Source organism: Neovison vison, chromosome 7 (assembly GCF_020171115.1).
Source record: "Neovison vison isolate M4711 chromosome 7, ASM_NN_V1, whole genome shotgun sequence".
In the NCBI taxonomy this organism is placed as follows: domain Eukaryota; kingdom Metazoa; phylum Chordata; class Mammalia; order Carnivora; family Mustelidae; genus Neogale; species Neogale vison.
The window spans coordinates 14,498,897-14,518,725 of record NC_058097.1 but is presented as its reverse complement, the minus strand read 5'-3'; the positions used below and the strand labels follow the sequence as shown (position 1 = coordinate 14,518,725).

The 19,829-nt window shown below is 37.5% G+C and overlaps 1 long non-coding RNA gene across 1 annotated transcript in view; it reads right to left on the bottom strand.

The window, feature by feature from the left end:
* LOC122911285 overlaps positions 1-18,996 on the bottom strand; it is a 136,715-nt gene extending 117,719 nt beyond the window's left edge. The window contains exon 1 of the long non-coding RNA XR_006385449.1: positions 18,826-18,996. This is a non-coding gene — a long non-coding RNA (uncharacterized LOC122911285). The remainder of the gene's footprint in view (positions 1-18,825) is intronic.
* Positions 18,997-19,829: the final 833 nt, after the last annotated feature.

The window sequence follows — 19,829 nt, the reverse complement described above, 5'->3', positions numbered from 1 at the left end:
ACTATGCAAAACAATAACAGACTTAGGCAACTCAGTGACTCAACCGAACGTAATAATTTTTGTATTACAAGAGTCCCAGAAGAAGAAGAAGAGAGAAAAGGGAGCAGGAAATTTATTTGAAGAAATAATAACTGAAAACATCCCTAATCTGGAGCAGGAAAGAGCTATCCAGATCTAGGAGACACAAAGAACCCCAAGCAATATCAATGAAAGCAGATTAACAGCAAGACCTATTTTAGTTAAACTGGCAAAATATAGTGTGATTTTAAAAACTGTAAAAGCAGCAAGATAAAAAAGAAAAGAAAAGAAAAGGGATGCCTGGGTGGCTAAGTCGGTTAAGTATCTGCCTTCAGCTCTGGTTATGATCCAAGAGTCCTGGGCTTGAGTCCCAGCATCAGGCTCCTTTGCTCAGTAGGGAGTCTGCCTATCCCTCTGCCTGCCACTTTCTCTCTCTGACAAACAAATATATAAAATCTTTAAAAAGTAATAAAATAAAATAACATACAAGGGAAACCCCATTAGACTACTGGTATTTTTCAGTAGAAAATTCCCAAGTCAGAAGGAAGGAACGTGATATATTTAAAGTGATGAATGAAAATAATGTGCAGCCAAGAATACTGCATCCAGCAAGGCTATCATTCAGAACAGAAGGAGAGAGGAAGAGTTTCCCATACAAGCAAAAACTAAAAGAGCTCATGATCAATAAATCAGCCCTGCAAGAAATATTAAAGGTGACTCTTTGAGTGGAAAGGAAAGACCAAAAACGACAGTACCAAGGTAGGAAACACCAAAACAGTAAAATGAGTATTTCTGTAAAGAAAAGTGGTCAAGGAACTGACAAAATAAAAGCATGTAAAATATGACATCATATGCCTAAAACACGAGGAAGAGAAGAGTCAAGAATGGGTTCAAACTTGGGGCGCCTGGGTGGCACAGTCAGTTAAGCATCCAACTCTTCATTTCAGCTCAGGTTGTGATTTCAGGGTCATGAGATCAAGCTCCACGTTGGGCTCTGTGGAGCCTGCTTGAGATTCTCCCTCTCCCTCTGCCCTGCCTCCCTGTACTGTCAAGTAGTCTCTTTTCCTAAAATAATTCTTAAAAAAAAAAAAAAAAAAAGAAGGGATTCAAACTTAAATGACCATCAAAGTAATATAGACGGCTACACATAGATGTTATATACAAACTTAATTGTAACCACAAATCAGAAACCACTAATAAATACGGAAAGAGTAAAGAAGGAAATCAATATATATACGAAAAAAAAAACCAGTAAATCACAAAAGACAAGAAAGAATGAGAGGAAATCTTCAGAAGCAACCACAAGAAAAGTAATAAAATGATAATAAAGACATAACTATCAATAATTCCTTTGAGTATAAAATATAAATGGACTAAACACTCCAATCAAAAGATACAGGGCGACAGAATGAATAAAAAACCAAGACTCATTTTTATGCTACTTTGGAGAGATTCATATTAGACTTAAAGACACATGAAGATTAAAAGTAAGAAGATAGATAAACATCATGAAAAGGATGGCAAGAGAAACCAAGAGTAGCAATATTTATTTCAAACAAAATATACTTTCAGATAAAAACTGCATCAAGAGACAAACAAAGATGCTATACAAAGGGGAGAATCCAAAAAGAAGTCATAAAAATTGCAAATACTTATGTCCCCAAAATGGGAACATCCAAATACATATAACAGTTAATAACAAACATAAAGGATCAAATCAATAAAGTACAATATTAGTAGGGAATTTTAATACCCCACTTTCTCAATGGACAGATTCTCTAAATAGAAAATCAACAAGGAAACAATAGCTTTGAATGACACAGTAGACCCAATGGGTTTAGCAGCTATATTCATAACATTCCATCCTAAAACAGCAAAGTACACATTATTTTCAAGTGTACATGGGACATTTTCAAGAACAGATCACATATGGGGCCACAAAACAAGCTTCAGCAAATTCTATATGGTCAAAATCATATCATGCACCTTCTCTAACCACAATGCTATGAAACTGGAAGTCAACCACAAGAAAAAATCTGTATACACCACAATACATGGAGGTTAAATAACATGCTACTAAATACTGAATGGGCCAACCAGGAAATAAAGAAAAGTTGCATGGCAATGAAAATAAAAACACAATGATCCAAAACTTGGAGATGCAGGAAAAGTAGTTCTCGGAAATTTACATCAATACAAGCCTACTTTATGAAAAAAGAAAAATTTCAAGCAACGTAACACCTAAAATAAGCTAAAAAAAACTAACAAAACCTAAAGCCAGCAGAAGGAAGGAAATAATAAAGATTAGAGCAGACTAAATGATACAGAAACTAAAAAAGCAATAGAGAAATAACACCAGAAGCTGGGTCTTTGAGGAAAAAAATTCAAAAACTGAAAAACCACAGGGTTCCTGGGCAGCTCAGATGGTTAAGTGTTTGCGCTCTGCTCAGGTCAGGATCTCTGGGTCCTGAGATCAATTCCCACATCAGGCTCCTAGCCCAATATAAAATCTGCTTCTCCCTCTCTCTCCTGCTCACGTGTATGCTCTCTTTCTCTCTGTCTCAAATGATTAAAAAAAAAAATCTTAAAAAATTGATAAACTTCTACCAGACTTATCCAGGAAAAAAAAAGACTCAAATAAATAAAATCACAAGTGAGAGAATTGAAATGAAAACCAACACCACAGAAATACAATTATAAGAGAATATTATGAAAAGCTATGTGCCAACAAATTGGACAATCTAGAAGAAATGGATGAGTTCCAAGAAACATATAAACTATCAAAACAAATAGGAAGAAACAGAAAAGTTGAAGAGACTGATAATCAGCAATGAAATTGAATCCATAAACAAAAAATTCCCAACCAACAAATCCCAGGACCAGATGGCCTCACATGTGAATTCTACTAAAAAACTGAAAAAGAAAAAGAGGGGAAGAAGCAAGATGGCGAGCAGTAGCAGACTGAAATATCGTTAGGTCCCAGGTGTTCAGCTAGATAGTTATCAAACCATTCTGAACACCTACAAACTCAACAGGAGATGGAAGAGAAGAAGAGCAGCAATTCTAGGAAAAGAAAATTAAACACTTTCTGTAAGGAAGGACATATGGATAACTGAATCTGAAGTGACCTGAACATAAACTGGGGGGTAGAGGGGCTAGCACCCGGCAAGCAGCGGAGCACAAAATCAGAACTTTTAGAGTTTGTGCCACTGAGGGCATTGCTCCAGAGGCTAAGCAGAGCTAAAGCCCTCGCAGGGGCCCTGTGGTTGTAGACCCCCAGGGTTACAGAAAGACCAGGGATGTCTGTCTGTGGCAGAGGTGCCAGGTATTGGAGCGGGGAACTGGCTACAGAGATGGAGCTGAGGAGTGAGCTCTCAGCCCAGTTTTACCTTAAACCATGATCCAAGGCACAGTTGGACCACTGCTCTTCAAGCAGGCAGCCCACAGGTAGCAGATCCAGAGAGACCCCCTCCTTCCTCCTCCAGAAGGAGCACCGCAGCAGTGTGTGACAGTTATCTGCTGGGATTGGAGCTTCCAAATGGGGGCTGTGAGCCAAAGACAGAAACGGGCAGTCACAAGCCAGTGAGCACGGAGCACGGCCAGAGACTAGAGAAATGGGAGCGACTGACTGCTTTTCTCTGAGGGTGTACTGAGGATTGGAGCCTTAAGCCCTCAGCTCCTCCAGGCCAGAGATTGGGAGGCCGGCATTTTCATTCCCATCCTCCAAAGCTGTATGGAAAGAGAGCAGGGAACAAAAGCTACCAAGAGCAAACCCAAGCAGATTACTTAGCCTGGTCCTGGACAAGGGTGGTGTAACTCCACCTCCCAAAAAGACAGATGAGAATCACTGCAACATGCCCCTCCCACAGAAGATCAGCAAGAACACCCCACCAAGAACAAGTTCACCAATGAACTGCGGAACTCCAGAGCTAGGAGAAAGCAACACATAGAATTCGTGCCTTTTTCACCATGATCCTTTAGTTTTGCAAAATTAAATTTTTTAAATTTTGTTACTCTTTTTTTTTAACTTTACCTCTTTCTTCTTTTAATATTTAACTTGTTTACTTTAACAATACTTTTCGTAAAAAAAAGTTTCTAAATCTTTATTGTTATAGCCAAGTTTTATCCCTTCATTGTATTTAGCATCTTTTTGTACACATAAAGAGTTTAAGTTTTTTCCTTTAAAATTTTGGAATACACTATCTTCTAATACATCAAAATATACCCTAAATCTAGCACATGGCTTTGTTCTAGTCTCCAGCCTGATAACATTCTCTCCCCTTTTTATTTTCTCTTTCCAACTAATTTATCAATTCCCTTTTTAGAATCTTTTAAAAATTTTCATCTTTATACTCATATTCCATCCCGTTACTGTGTTTACCCTTATTTTTGTATATATGTTGTTTTTCATCTTTAAAATTTTGGAAGATAGTCTCTTCTACAAGAACAGAATACACCCAAAATCAAGTTGGTGGCTCTGTTCTATTCACTGGTATAATATACATATATAATAATATATATGATATATATCATTCTTTATTTATTTTTACTTCTTTTTCTCCCCCTTTCTTTTCCTCCCGATTTCGGTCTCTTCGGATTTGGTTAAGGTATATTTTTCAGGGGTTACTTCCATCCTTTTACTATTTTATTCTCTCATTCACATTTTCTTATCTGGATAAAATGACAAGGCAGAAGAACAACACCATAAAAAGAACAAGAGGCAATACTGATATCAAGGGACGTAATCAATATGAACATTGGTAATATGTCAGAACTACAGTTCAGAATGATGATTATCAAGGTGCTAGCTGGGCTTGAAAAAGGCATGGGAGATATCAGAGATTCCCTTTATGGAGAAATAAAAGCGCTTTCTGGAGAAATAAAAGAACTAAAATCTAACAAAGTTGAAATTTAAAAAAGCTATTAACAAGGTGCAATCAAAAAATGGAGGCTTTTCCTGCTAGGATAAATGAGGTTGAAGAGAGAATTAGTGATATAAAAGACCAAATGACAGAGAATAAAGAAGCTGAGAAAAAGAGAGACAACTACTGGACCACGAGGGGAGAATACAAGAGATAAGTGATACCATGAGACTAAACAATTAGAATAATTGGGATCCCAGAAAAAAAATAAAGAGAGAAAGGGGCAGAAGGCATATTGGAGAAGATTATAGTTGAGAATTTCCCTCATATGGCAGAGGAAACAAGCATCAAAATCCAGGAGGCACAGAGAATACCACCTCAAAATCAATACAAATAGGACCACACCCCGACATCTAATAGTAAAACATACAAGACTTAGTGACAAAGAGAAAATCCTGAGAGCAACACGGGACAAGATGTCTACAACATACAATGGCAGAGATATTAGATTGGCAGCAGACTTATCCAGAGACCTGGAAGGCCAGAAAAAATTGGCATGATATATTTAGAGCACTGAATGAGAAAAATATGCAGCCAAGAATACTATATCCACCTAGGCCGCTATCAAAAGAGAGATAAAAAGCTTCCAGGACAAACAAAAATTAAAAGAATTTGCAAACACCAAGCCAGCCCTACAGGAAATATTGAAAGGGGTCCTCTAAGCAAAGAGAGAGCCTTAAAGTAACAGACCAGAAAAGAACAGAGACAATATACAGTAACAGTCACCTCACAAGCAATACAATGGCACTAAATTCATATCTTTTAATAGTTATCCTGAATATAAATGGGGTAATTGCCCCAATCAAAAGAAACAGGGTATGGATTAAAAAAAACAAGACCCACCAATATGCTATCTACAAGAAACTCATTTTAGACCCAAAGACACCTCCAGATTTAAAGTGAGGGGGTGGAAAACAATTTACCATGTTAATGGACATCAAAAGAAAGCTGGGGTGGCAATCCTTAGATCAATTATATTTTAAGCCAAAGACTATAATAAGAGATGAGGAAGGACACTATATCATACTCAAAGGGTCTGTCCAAGAAGATCTAACAATTTTAAATATCTATGTTCCTAACATGAGAGCAGCCAATTATATAAACCAATTAATAACAAAGTCAAAGAAACACGTCAACAATAATATAATAATAGTAGGGGACTTTAACACCTCCCCCCTCACTGAAATGAACAGATCATCCAAGCAAAAGATCAACAAAAAAATAAAGGCTCTAAATGACACACTGGGCCAGATGGACATCACAGATATTTTCAGAACATTCCATCCCAAAGCAACAGAATACACATTCTTCTCTAGTGCACATGGATCATTCTCCAGAATAGGTAATATCCTGGGTCACAAAGGTCTCAACCAGTACCAAACGACTGGGATCATTCCCTGCACATTTTCAGACTACAGTGCCCTGAAGCTAGAACTCAATCACTAGAGGAATGTTTTAAGGAACTCAAATACATGGAGGCTAAAGAGCATCCTACTAAAGAATGAATGGGTCAACCAGGAAATTAAAGAAGAATTGAAAAAAATTCATGGAAACAAATGAAAATAAACACAACTGGTCAAAATCTGTGGGACAGAGCAGAGACAGTCCTGAGAGGAAAGTATATAGCAATACAAGCCTTTCTCAAGAGACAAGAAAGATCTCAAGTACACAACCTAATCCTACACGTACAGGGGCTGGAGAAAGAACAGCAAAGAAAGCCTAAACCCAGCAGGGGAAGAGAAGTCATAAAGATCAGAGCAGAAATCAATGAAATAGAAACAAAAACCAGTAGAACAAATCAACGAAACTAGGAGCTGGTTCTTTGAAAGAATTAATAAGATTGATAAACCCTTGGCCAGACTTATCAAAAAGGAAAGAGAAAGTACCCAAGTAAATAAAATCATGAATGAAAGAGGAGAGATTACAACCAACACCAAAGAAATACAATTATAAGAACATACTATGGGCAACAATAAGCTAGCAAGTTTGACAATCTGGAAGAAATTGATGGATTTCCAGAGATGTATAAACAACCAAAACTGAACCAGGAAGAAACAGAAAACCTGAACAGACCCATAACCAGTAAGGAGATTGAAGCAGTCATCAAAAATCTCTCAACAAAAAACAGCCCAGGGCCAGATAATTTCCCAGGGAAATTCTACCAAACATTTAAAGAATTAATACCTATTCTCCTGAAACTGTTCCAAAACATAGAAATGGAAGGAAAATGGAATGAAAACTTCCAGACTCATTTTATGAGGCCATAAAATGGCCTTGATCCCAAAACCAGACAAAGACCCCATCAAAAAGTAGAATTACAAACCAATATCCTTGATGAACACGGATGCGAAAATTCTCACCAAAATACTAGCCAAAAGGATCCGACAGTACATTAAAAGGATTATTCACCATGACCAAGTGGGATTTATTCCTGGGCTGCAAGGTTGGCTCAACAACTGCAAATCAGTCAGTGAGATGCAATACATTAATAAAAGAAAGAACAAGAACCATATGATACTCTCAATAGATGCTGAAAAAGCATTTGACAAAGTACAGCATCCTTTCTTGATCAAAACTCTTCAAAGTGTAGGGATAGAGGGCATATACCTCAATATCATCAAAGACATCTATGAAAAACCCACAACAAATATCATTCTCAATGAGGAAAAATGGACAGCTTTTCCCCTAAGGTCAGAAACACAGCAGGGCTGTCCACTGTCACCACTGCTAATCAACATAGTACTAGAAGTCCTAGCCTCAGCAGTCAAACAAAAAGAAATGAAAGGCATCCGAATTACCAAAGAGAAGTCAAAATCTCACTCTTTGCAGATGATATGATACTTTATGTGGAAAACCCAAAAGACTCTACTCCAAATCTGCTAGAACTTGTACAGGAATTCAGTAAAGTGTCAGGATATAAGATCAATGCACAGAAATCAGTTGCATGTCTGTATACCAAGAGCAAGACAGAAAAAAGAGAGTTTAAGGAGTTGACCCCATTTACAACTGCACCAAAAACCACAAGATACCTAGGAATAAACCAAACCAAAGAGGCAAAGAATCTATACCCAGAAAACTATAAAGTACTCATGAAAGAAACTGAGGAAGATGACCAAAAAATGGAAAAATGTTCCATGCTCATGGATTGGAAGAATAAATACTGTGAAAATGTCTATGCTACCTAAAGTAATCTACATATTTAAAGCAATCCCTTTCAAAAATACAATCAATTTTTTTCAAAGAAATGGAACAAATAATCCTAAAATTCATATGGAATCAGAAAAGACCCCAAATAGCCAGAGGATTATTGAAAAAGAAAGCCAAAGCTGGTGGCATCACAATTCCAGACTTCAAGCTCTATTACAAAGTTATCATCATCAAGACAGTATGGTACTGTCTTGTTAATTTTAGCCATTCTGACTGGCATGAGGTGGTATCTCATTATGGTTCTGATTTGTATTTCCCTGATGCCAAGTGATGTGGAGCACTCTTTCATGTGTCTGTTGGCCATCTGGATGTCCAGACACATAGATCAATGGAACAGACACAAAGATCAATGGAAACAGACACATAGATCAATGGAACAGGAGAGAGCACCCAGAAATAGACCCTCAACTCTATTGTCAACTCATCTTCAACAAAGCAGAAAAAAACGTCCAATGGAAAAAAGACAGTCTCTGCAACAAATGGTTTTGTGAGAATTGGAAGAAGAATGCAGATGCAGAAGAATGAAACTGGACCATTTCCTCACACCATATGCACAAAAATAGACCCTAAATGGTTGAAAGACCTCAATGTGAGACAGGAATCCATTGAAATCCTTGATGAGAACACAGGCATCAACCTCTTCGACCTCAGTTGCAGCAACTTCTTCCTAGAAACATCACCAAAGGCAAAGTAAGCAAGGGTAAGAATGAACTATTTGGACTTCATCAAGATCAAAAGCTTTTGCACAGCAAAAGAAACAGTTAACAAAACCAAAAGACAACTGACAGAATGGGAGAAGATATTTGCAAACAACATATCAGATAAAGGGCCAGTATCCAAAATCTATAAGGAACTTCTCAAATTCAATACCCAAAGAACAAAGACTCCAATCAAGAAATGGGCAGAAGACATGAACAGACATTTCTGCAAAGAAGACATCCAGATGGCCAACAGACACATGAAAAAGTGCTCCACATCACTTGTCATCAGGGAAACACAAGTCAAAACCACAATGAAATACCACCTCATACCAGTCAGAATGGCTAAAATTAACAACTCAGGAAATGACAGATGCTGATGAGGATGCGGAGAAAGGGGAACCCTCCTACACTGTTGGTGGGAATACAAGCTGGTGCAGCCACTCTGGAAAACAGCATGGAGGCTCCTCAAAAAGCTGAAAATAGAGCTACCCTACAACCCAGCAATTGCACTACTGAGTATTTACCCTAAAGATACAAATGTAGTGATCCAAAGGGGCACATGCACCCAAATGTTTATAGCAGCAATGTCCACAATAGCCAAACTATGGAAAGAACCTAGATGTCCATCAACAGATGAATGGATAAAGAAGATGTGGTATATATATACAACGGAATACTATGCAGCCATCAAAAGAAATGATATCTTGCCATTTGCGAAGACGTGGATGGAAATAGAGGGTACTCTGCTGAGAGAAATAAGTTAATCAGAAAAAGACAATTATCTATCATATGATCTCTCTGATATGAGGAATTTGAGCAGCAGCACAGGGGGTTTGTGAGGGAAAGAAAAAAAATGAAACAAGATGGGATCAGGAGGGAGACAAACCATAAGAGACTTAATCTCACAAAACAAACTGAGGACTGCTGGGGTGAGGGGAGGTAGGATGAGGGTGGTTGGTTTATGGACATTGGGAGGGTATGTGCTATGGTGAGTGCTGTGAAATATGTAAGCCTGATGATTCATAGACATGTACCCCTGGAGCTAATAATACATTATATGTTAATAAAAATAATTTAAAAAGAAAAAAGAAAAAGAGAGACCAGTATCACCTTGATACTAATATCAGAAAATGACAACACAGTGAAAGAAGGAAAGAAAGAACGAATGAACAAACTCAAACTGCAGGCCGATAACTAACAAACACAGATGCAAGAACTCTCAACAAAAGACTATCAAATCAAATCCAACAATACATTTAAAAAATCATTCACAGTGATCAAGTGCGATTTATTCCAGGATTGCAAGGGTGTTTCAATATCTGCAAATCAATCACCATGATACATCACATCAATAAAAGACAAAACCCATATGATCATTTTAGTAGATGGAGATAAAGCTCTGAGAATGTACAACATAGATCCATGACAAAAACCCTCAACAAAGCAGGTTTAGAGGGAACATACATCAATGTAATAAAGTCCATACAGGAAAATCCCACAACTAACATAATGTCTATTGGGGGGAAAAAGAGCTTTTCCTGTATGGTCAGGAACAAGATAAGGATGTCCACTCTCAAGTACTTTTAGCCACAGCAGAGAATGAATGAATGAATAAATGGCAACCAAACTGTAAGGAAGAAATAAAATTTTCACTATTTGCAGGTGACATAATACCATACATAGAAAACATGAAACACCACCAAAAAACTGTTAGAACTGATAGGCAAATTCAGTATAGTGGCAAGATACAAAATCAATATACAGAAATTTGTTGCACTTGTATACACCAATAATGAAGCAGCAGAAAGAGAAATTAAGAAAACAAACCCATTTACAATTACACCAAAAATAATAAAGTACTGAGGAATAAATCTAAGCATAGATATGAAAGACTTATACTCTAAAAATTATAAAACATTAACGAAAGAAAGTAAAGAACACAAAGAAATGGAAAAACATTTAATGCTCATAGATTGGAAGAAGATCTTGAAACTGTCTATACTACAGAAGCAATCTACATATTCAATGCAATCCCTATCAAAATATCAATAGCTTTTTTCACAGAACTAGAGCAAACAATCCTAAAATTTATATGTAACCATTGAAGACCCTGAATAACCAAAGCAGTCTTGAAAAAGAAGAACACACTGGACATATTTCAACTCCAGACTTCAAGTTATATTACAAAGCAGTAGTAATCAAAATAGTATGTATTGGCACAAAAACAGAAACATAGATCAATAAAACAGAATAGAAAACCCAAAAATACACAGACAGTTACAGGTTAATTTTCAACGAAGTAAGCAAGGATATGCAATGAGTAGAAGTCTCTTTAAAAAATGGTGTTGGAGGGGCCCCTGGGTGGCTCAGTGGGTTAAAGCCTCTGCCTTCGGCTCAGGTCATGATCCCAGGGTCCTGGGATCGAGCCCCGCATCAGGCTCTCTGCTCAGAGGGGAGCCTGTATCCTCGTCTCTCTCTCTCTCTCTTTCTGCCTCTCTGCCTACTTGTGATCTCTGTCAAATAAATAAATGAAATCCTTAAAAAAAGAAAAATATTTAAATAAAAAAACACAAATGGTGTTGGGAAAACTGGACAGCAACATGCAAAAGAATTCAACTGGACCACTTTCTTACATCAGACACAAAAATAAATTTAAAATGGACTAAAGACCTAAATGTGAGACCTGAAACCATATAAATCCTAGAATAGAACATGGGTAGTAACCTCTCCGACATCAGTCATGGCCACTATTTTTTCTAGATATGTCTCCTGAGGCAAGGGAAACAAAAGCAAAAATAAACTATTAGGACTACATCAAAAGAAAAGGCTTCTGCACAGTAAAGAAAACAATAAACAAAATAAAGGGTAAACTACAGAATAGGAGAAGGTATCTGCAAATTTCAAATCCAATAAAGGGTTAGTATCCAAAATAAAGAACTTCTACAACTCAACACCTGAAATACAAATAACACCAATTTAAAAATGGGCAGAAGACCTGAAAAGACATTTTTCCAAAAACTTACAGATGCCCAACAGATACATGAACGAATGCTCAACATCATTTATCACTAGGGAAATGCAAATCAAAACTTCAATGAGATACTACCATACACCAGTCAGAATGGCTAAAATCACAAGAAACACAAAGATACAAGAAACACAAGAAACTGGTGTTGGCAAGGATGTGGAGAAAAGGGAACCCTTGTGTACTGCTGGCAGTAATGCCATGGGATGCAGTCAAAGAAAAAAACAGTATGGAGGTTCTTGAAAAGTTAAAAATAGTATTTAACCTGGGGGCACCTGGGTGGCTCAGTGGGTTAAAGCCTCTGCCTTCAGCTCAGGTCATGATCTTAGGGTCCTGGGATCAAGCCCCCATATCGGCTCTCTGCTCGGCAGAGAGCCTGCTTTCCCCCTCTCTTTGCCTGTCTCTCTGCCTACTTGTGATCTCTGCCTGTCAAGTAAATAAATAAATAAAATCTAAAAAAAAATAGTATTTAACCAAAGAATACAAGAATACTAATCCAAAAAGATATATGCACTCCCATGTTTATAGCAGCATTATTTACAATAGCCAAATTACAGACACAGCCCAAGTGTCCAATGACTGAAGAATGAATAAAGATGAGGTATATATCTGCACATGCTATGGAATTATTATTCAGCTATAAAAAAGAATGAAATATTGCCGTTTACTACAACATGGGTGAAGCTATAGAGTAGAATGCTAAATGAAGTAAGTTAATCAGAGAGAGATAAGTATTATATGATTTCACACATATGGAGAATTTAAGAAACAGAACAAATGAGCAAAGGGGGAAAAAAAGGAGAGACAAATCAAGAAATAGACTCTTAATTACAGAGAACAATCTGATGGTTACCAGAGGGCAGGAGGATGGGTGGGTGAGTTAAATAGGTGATGAGGATTAAGGAGTGCACTTCTTGTGATGAGCACTGGGTGATGTACGGAATTACTGAATGACGATATGGTACACCTTAAACTAATATAACAGTGGACATTAACTGGAATTTAAAAACTTGAAAAAATGTCTTTACTTTTAATTGCTACAAATGAAACATAAATTTTATTATGTATGTTATAGTATATGTTTATGTTTATAAACATAAATTTTATTAAGACTCAATTATCTCAGAAAGTTACAACTGTTATTGCATTTACACAACATTCTCAAAGTAACTAAATTATAGACATGTAGAACAGATTAGTGGTTGCCAGGGTTTAGCAACTGGGATCTAGGTGGAAGATCTGTGACTATCAAAAATGTAGTATAACAAATCCTATGGTGAAAACACAGTTATGTATCTCGACTATAAAGGTGGTTACAGGAATCTACACACAGATACAACTGCATAGAATGCACACATGCACACAAATTAGTGTAGGTAAAACTGGTAAAATCTCAGTAAGGCTATTAGCTATCTATTTCTTGGTTGTGATGTTATACTGTAATTATACAAGATACAGTTACCATTGCGTGAAACTGTGTGAAGGTGTACAAGGAACCACTGTACACTATTACTAGCAATTACATATGAATCTAAAATTTCAAAATAAAAAGGTAAAAAAAAATAAGGTTTGTGACTTAAATGCCAAATATTGTACCATGTAAAACAGAACTGGCCTAGGAGTGAGAAAACTTTGCTGCTTCTTTTGGCTCTAAGTTACTCAAGCTTTCTGAATCTCATCTATAAAAGGGACAATCTCACAATACTATTGAAAAGACTATATGAAGAATGTATTTCTAAGGACTGTGAAAACACAGATAAATAAGTGATATTACTTTTAGAATTTTGAATAACAGCATTAGCCATCTACTGAATGTTTTTATGTACTAAATATTATTGCAAAGTCCTTTGACAATTCCAATTTTCTAATAACCTAATCTTAGTAACCCTACCTCCCTGTATGGATGTCTTTGTCCATATGACTATTATTATTTTACAGAGAACACTTAAAAATTCAGGGGCACCTGGGTGGCTCAGTCGGTTAAGCCTCTGCCTTTGGCTCAGGTCATGGTCTGGTCCCAGGGTCCTGGGATCGAGCCCTACGTCGGGCTCTCTGCTCAGCAGGAAGCCCGCTTCACCGCCTCCCCCCGCCCTGCCCCCACCTCTCTGCCTACTTGTGAACTCTGTCAAATAAAAAAATAAAATATTTTTTAAAAAATTGAGAACAATTAAGTAACTTAAAAAAGGTCACTCAATAGGTCATTATTATTTAATCTTTATTATATGTCAGACACATATTTAACATTGTATCATTTCATTTCCATTTTATTTAACAGGATCTTAACCAAGATTGTATACTCATCTATTAAAAGGTAGACCTGAATTTTGAATCCTAGTCTGTTATATAAATTATTATACTACTTATGTACTTAGGGATAGTTTATAAGGTTGGCATATAAGATAACGTTTATAAAACCATTTTCTTCATAAGTCTAGAAAGGCTGTTACTTGAAAAAATTTCTTCTTTAAGGCCTATATTAAAAAACTCTGTTCCAGAAATTCCTTCTACTCTTTTGTTTTACTTCTTAAAAAGGGAATTTTTAATTAAGCTTATTATTGATTTCCTTTACTACTTTACTACCCTGGAAAGACCTTTAAAAAAATCCCACTACTACATATTTATCTAAAGGATAAAAAAAATTGTGATCTGAAGGGGCATATGCACCCTAAGGTTTATAGCAGCAATGTCCACAATAGTTCATGGATGAACTTTATTTTCCTCTAAACCATATACTGCATATCTGTTAATGGCTTATCATCCTCCCTGTCACTCAAGATTTAATCTTTAGATTTTTCAATCTTCTTTCTTACAGTGGTCAGCAGATCAGTGTGTTCTTAAACTGAGGTCTTAAATTAAAAGATTAAATAACCTAAATCAAAATCATGAGTAAGGGTTGTTAAAAATGCAGATTCATTTGCTTCACCCTGGATTAACTAGGATTTCACACAAGATTCCTGCAACCCACCTTTTAAACAAACACATCTAAGTCTTAGGCACACTATGTTTGGGAACTAGTGCATTATACCAAGTATCATCTAATTTTGTAGCTTGGTCAACCTTTTCAATGTTTCTCATTTGGTTCTCTCCTTTTCTATGGACTTAACCCTAGTTTAGGGCTGTTTAATCTCTTAGCTGGACATCTGTAATAGTACTTCCTTGCCTCTAGGATATTTTCCACTCTAATTCATCCTACACACTGGAGTATTATTAATCTTACTAAGTCACAGCTCTGCTTATTTAATGTGACAAGAATTTATTGAGAGCATACTACATACTAGGTGCTCTAGGGCAGGAGGCTCCAAATGGGGCTGATAATCACAGTCATTAAGTGAGAAGCCTTTTCAAAATAGATTCTCTATCACCATTCCAGGCTTATTAAATTAAAATCTCTAGAAATAGAGTTAAACAAAAAATTTTTTAAAGATTTTATTTATTTATTTGACAGAGAGAGATCACAAGTAGGCAGAGAGGCAGGCACAGAGAGAGGGGGAAACAGACTCCCTGTTGAGCAGAGAGCTCGATGCAGGGTTCGATCCCAGGACCCTGGGACCATGACTTGAGCTAAAGGCAGATGCTTAACCGACTGAGCCACCCAAGTGTCCCAAGAATCTCTAGAAAGAGAGTTGAGAAGTTTTTTTTTTTTTAAAGTTCGCCAGGTGGGGCACCCATGTGGATCAGTGGGTTAAAGCCTCTGCCTTCGGCTCACGTCATGGTCCCAGGGTCCTGGGATCAAGCCCCACATCGGGCTCTCTACTCAGCAGGGAGCCTGCTTCCCCAGCCCCCTCCCCGCCTCTGCCTACCTTTCCACCTACTTGTGATCTCTGTCAAATAAATAAATAAAATTTAAAAAAATAAAATAAAATTCCCCAGGTGACTCTAATACTTTGGGGGAACACTAGATTGGAGCATATAAAGACCAAGACGTTCTTGTGTGTTTCAGAGTATATTGGAAAAAATGTGAATATATATAAATAGCTACCATGTAACACATTGACTAATGCTACATTAGAAGTACCAGGTGCCATAGGAAAGATTAATTCTAACTTTGTTAAATACCTCAGCTGGAAAAAATCTTTTCCTCCTCTAATTTCCCACAGTACTTTATCTATAATTCTCTTAAAGTGTCAATTTTATCTTGCACTATAATTACCTTTGTTTATGTCTCATGTCTTCCACAGTTGTACTTCAGGGCAAAGCTTGACCTTATGAGGGCAAATAATCTGACAAGGAATTTTTTGAGTTCTAGTTTATTTACAGGATAAAGCTGTACTAAAACAAACCTAAATTACGCATACTTATGCATTTAATAAAGTATCTCAAAAATAGGATGTCTCTGTAAGTCTTGGATATATGAGGCCACATTTGTGGATTTTAAGCACAGCACAGCACAACACTCAGTCAAGTTCCTTCACAACTGCAGGTACTCAATACAAAGTTATGTGTGAACCAATGACATCTGGGGAAAATTCCTTTGGATATGCCAAAACATGCTTAATATGTCCAGTATCTATCATAAAAGGTTACAGATTCCAAATTAAATAATATGCTGGTAGTTTTTGCAAACCAATCCCTTGTAAGCCAAAACCAATTAGTCTTTTAGTTTTGTTTGCATAGCCTAGTATTATTAGGGTATGTGTTTTGTTTACAAATTTTAATTTGAATGTTTTGCTTAGGCAGACACTCTGTGATTTAACACAGGCTCTACTACTTCCTATTATCTTACACTAATCTGATTACATATTTATGTCTATATAAATGGTCTAAACAGAAGAATTCTATTGGTGACAGACAACAGCTCCCAACCTTTTCAGCTTTTTGAGCACCAGCTATTGGTAAGCGCTGGACTGTGTGTACCCCCCACCAAACCTCCACATTTCTTTGTTGAAGTCCTAATCCCCAGCTTCTCAGAATGCAGCCATATTTAAAGACAAGATCTCTGAAGAGATAATTAAGCTTAAAAAATGTCTTTAGGGTAGACCTTAATCCAGTATGAATGGTCTGCTTTTAAGAAGAAATTAAGACACAGTTTACATTCATGTAGGAGAGACGATGCAAAGACAAAGTCAGAACATGGCCATCTATATAAGCCAAGGAGAGAGGCCTCAGAATGAAATCAACCCTGCTAACAACTTGATCTTGGACTTTCTACCTTCTAGAATTACAAGAAAATAAATTGCTGTTGCTTAAGCCACCCAGTCCACAGTATTTTGTTAAGGTCGTCCTAGCAAACTAATATAGCTACCAATTATATTTAACCTTAACCTTAGTCATTTTCACATCAAAATCATGTTTACTATGTTCAAGTCATTTTGCCAGGTACACTGGCAAATACCATTCTAAGCAGTTTAAAAGCTAGTGGTTAAGGCAAACTATATGTAAGATATATTTGTCAATATAAAGGAGAAACATCACAAGGTCTAAAGCAAAAATGCCAAATAAAGAGCATGTTATAATTCTATAGGTGGTCTGGAGTGAGAATTAATTATGGGCTACAACTCAAAAAAATTAGAATTTAGCCTAGGTGTTAAAGGATAAGTAAGAGTCAACTAAGCAGAGAGGAAAGGACATCTAGGTGAAAGGAACAGTGTACTAAAACAAATATATCTACTATTTGAATAAACATATTTTTTCCACGTTATAGGCACATCTAAGGAGTTCAAGTTTTTTCTCAAACTTAAGTCACCATACAGTATTAATGACTAAGTCCTTATAAAATTTAGGCATTTTTTTTTTCCCTGCCAGATAAATAAGAGCCCAACTGACTTTGTTCAGTACAATACTGACATCCAAAGGATGCTCTGGTTCATCTCTAAAGTCTCCTGGGTCTCTGCTGAGATTTAGTTTTATTTTCAAATGGTCTGTGAGGGCAGTTAAGCAGCTCATTGAACATTCTCTTTTGAAATTCTGGCCATTTTTTGATCTCTTGCCTATATATCAAATCTCATCACATTAGATGGCTCCACAATGCAGGTGGCCTATGTTTTCTTAAGAGCCTCCTCTTTTGCAGAATGTATTACACAGTTCATTAATGTTTCATACCTAAGCATTCTAATGTATTTAATTTTTTATTTAATGAAATTTCTAACCTAGAGGCTGGGGAAGTTATTCAAAATGTTTCATCCAAGCTGCTGGAAGAGTGCTCATTAGCAGGGCGTTCTGAAGATGAAATATTAAGAGGTTGGCAGGAGCCTAAACACAGATAGATCTAAGCTTTCAAAAATGCTTCCTTGCCTTAACTCTAGAGAACTAAATTCTTCCTGATAAGCAGGTAAGTTTTGCTGAAGTTTTCTTAAAGACACTGGTGACAAGAATTTAACAATGACTCTTGTGGTTTAAAAGTGTGTTTTAAAGCAGCAAATCTTTTTAGAAGAATTATGTCCTTAAAGAGCCTGATTTCTATCATTTCAAGGTTTACTTCACGACTTATGTGAGACAAATATCTTCAAATGAGATACACTTTGAAACAAAGGCGCCATGTTTAGCACCTGGCTTCAATTATTTTAGATTAAAATGATTCTCCTAAAGAAAGGAGACAGCTGAATTAGTTTGATTCTTGGAATGGTTCAGGCTCAAAACACCTGGCCATTTTACCATCTACCTTCAGATTTGTGGGAGATTAAGAGTTTAAGTATGAGAATCTTTGACACTGTTAACAGAAAATTTGAAAATTTAGGTCTTTCTCCATTACCGGGTTAAGATGGAATTTGGCAGTCAGGAAGAACCAAATTTAAATTTAAGAACAACAACGAAATTTAAATTTAACAGTAAGTCGAATTGCACGCGGTGTTTTAAAACTACAAAATGTGTACAGTGCAGTAAAATATCCGCACTCTAAGAAGATAGTAAATTTTCACTTTTTCCTTTTTTCAGTACCTGCTCCAACGGTGACAAAGTGGACTAGACTTTCCATAAACCCCTATTTAATGAGTGGGTAGGGTTACCACACGCTTACCTGAGGGAAACAACTTGCACTTTGTAACTGGACAGGAATATCGTTTGGTGACAGAGAAGGGTAAAGAAAACGGAGGCCGGTGGCGTGACCCTAGCACAGGCCCGCCTTTACTCTTGAGGAAACTGCCTCAGCCAAACAGCTCCTCGTCCAACTAACAGGAACGCTTTTCCCGCGGAGTCTCGTCTTCCGGTCCGAAGTCACCTCGGCCCTCCCACCCGGAAGCCGTCGTCTTAGCAACAGCGTATCCACCCGCCTCCATCCCTTTACCACGCCCACCAACTTTAGCGTCTGGAGCCATTCTGGCTTTGATTGGTCCATCTCTCCCTCACTCTAGGAGACGTTTGGGGCGGTGCGACTCCAGACTTCGTATTTGAATTTGTGGCGCGTTGAGTTCTTGAGGTGCGGTATGGGGCTGGGCGTTTTGCTGAAGCCAGTAATCTTGTGGTGAGCGACTTTGAGGAGAAGATGACAAAAAGGGCGGCCGGAGGTGTAGGGGCCTTGAGTCAAGCAGGTCGCCGCGAGATGGGGGACTTCAGGAGGCTGCTTCACTCGCCTGAGGCAGGACCTCAGTCCGCCTACACACACCTCCTCACGTCTTTTTCCCTGCGATTCAGAGACAGAAACAACCCTCCCGAGCTCTGACGCGCTTCCGCGTCCCACCAGCTGCACTTTATGCCCACCGCTGTCTTTCATAATTGTATCCTCCTCCCCCTCATCAGCAGCATTAGATACTTTACATCTGCTCTTGACTGTGGAAAGATGTCTCCGCAGCAACTGGTGAGCGTCTCACACCTCACAATCTGAATCCAGAACGTCCCTCATCAAGAAGGAGGATGCTGGTGTCCTAATCTTCCCGAGTGGGATGTAGTGAAGGTCACGTGGAGATCGGAAGCTCTGTATAAAGCAACACAAAAATGTAAGTTACTATTGTGCAGTTGCTGACTCTGAATAATGACGGATTCATATCAAAAACATGGTTATTTTTTTTCCTTCTCAGACCTATT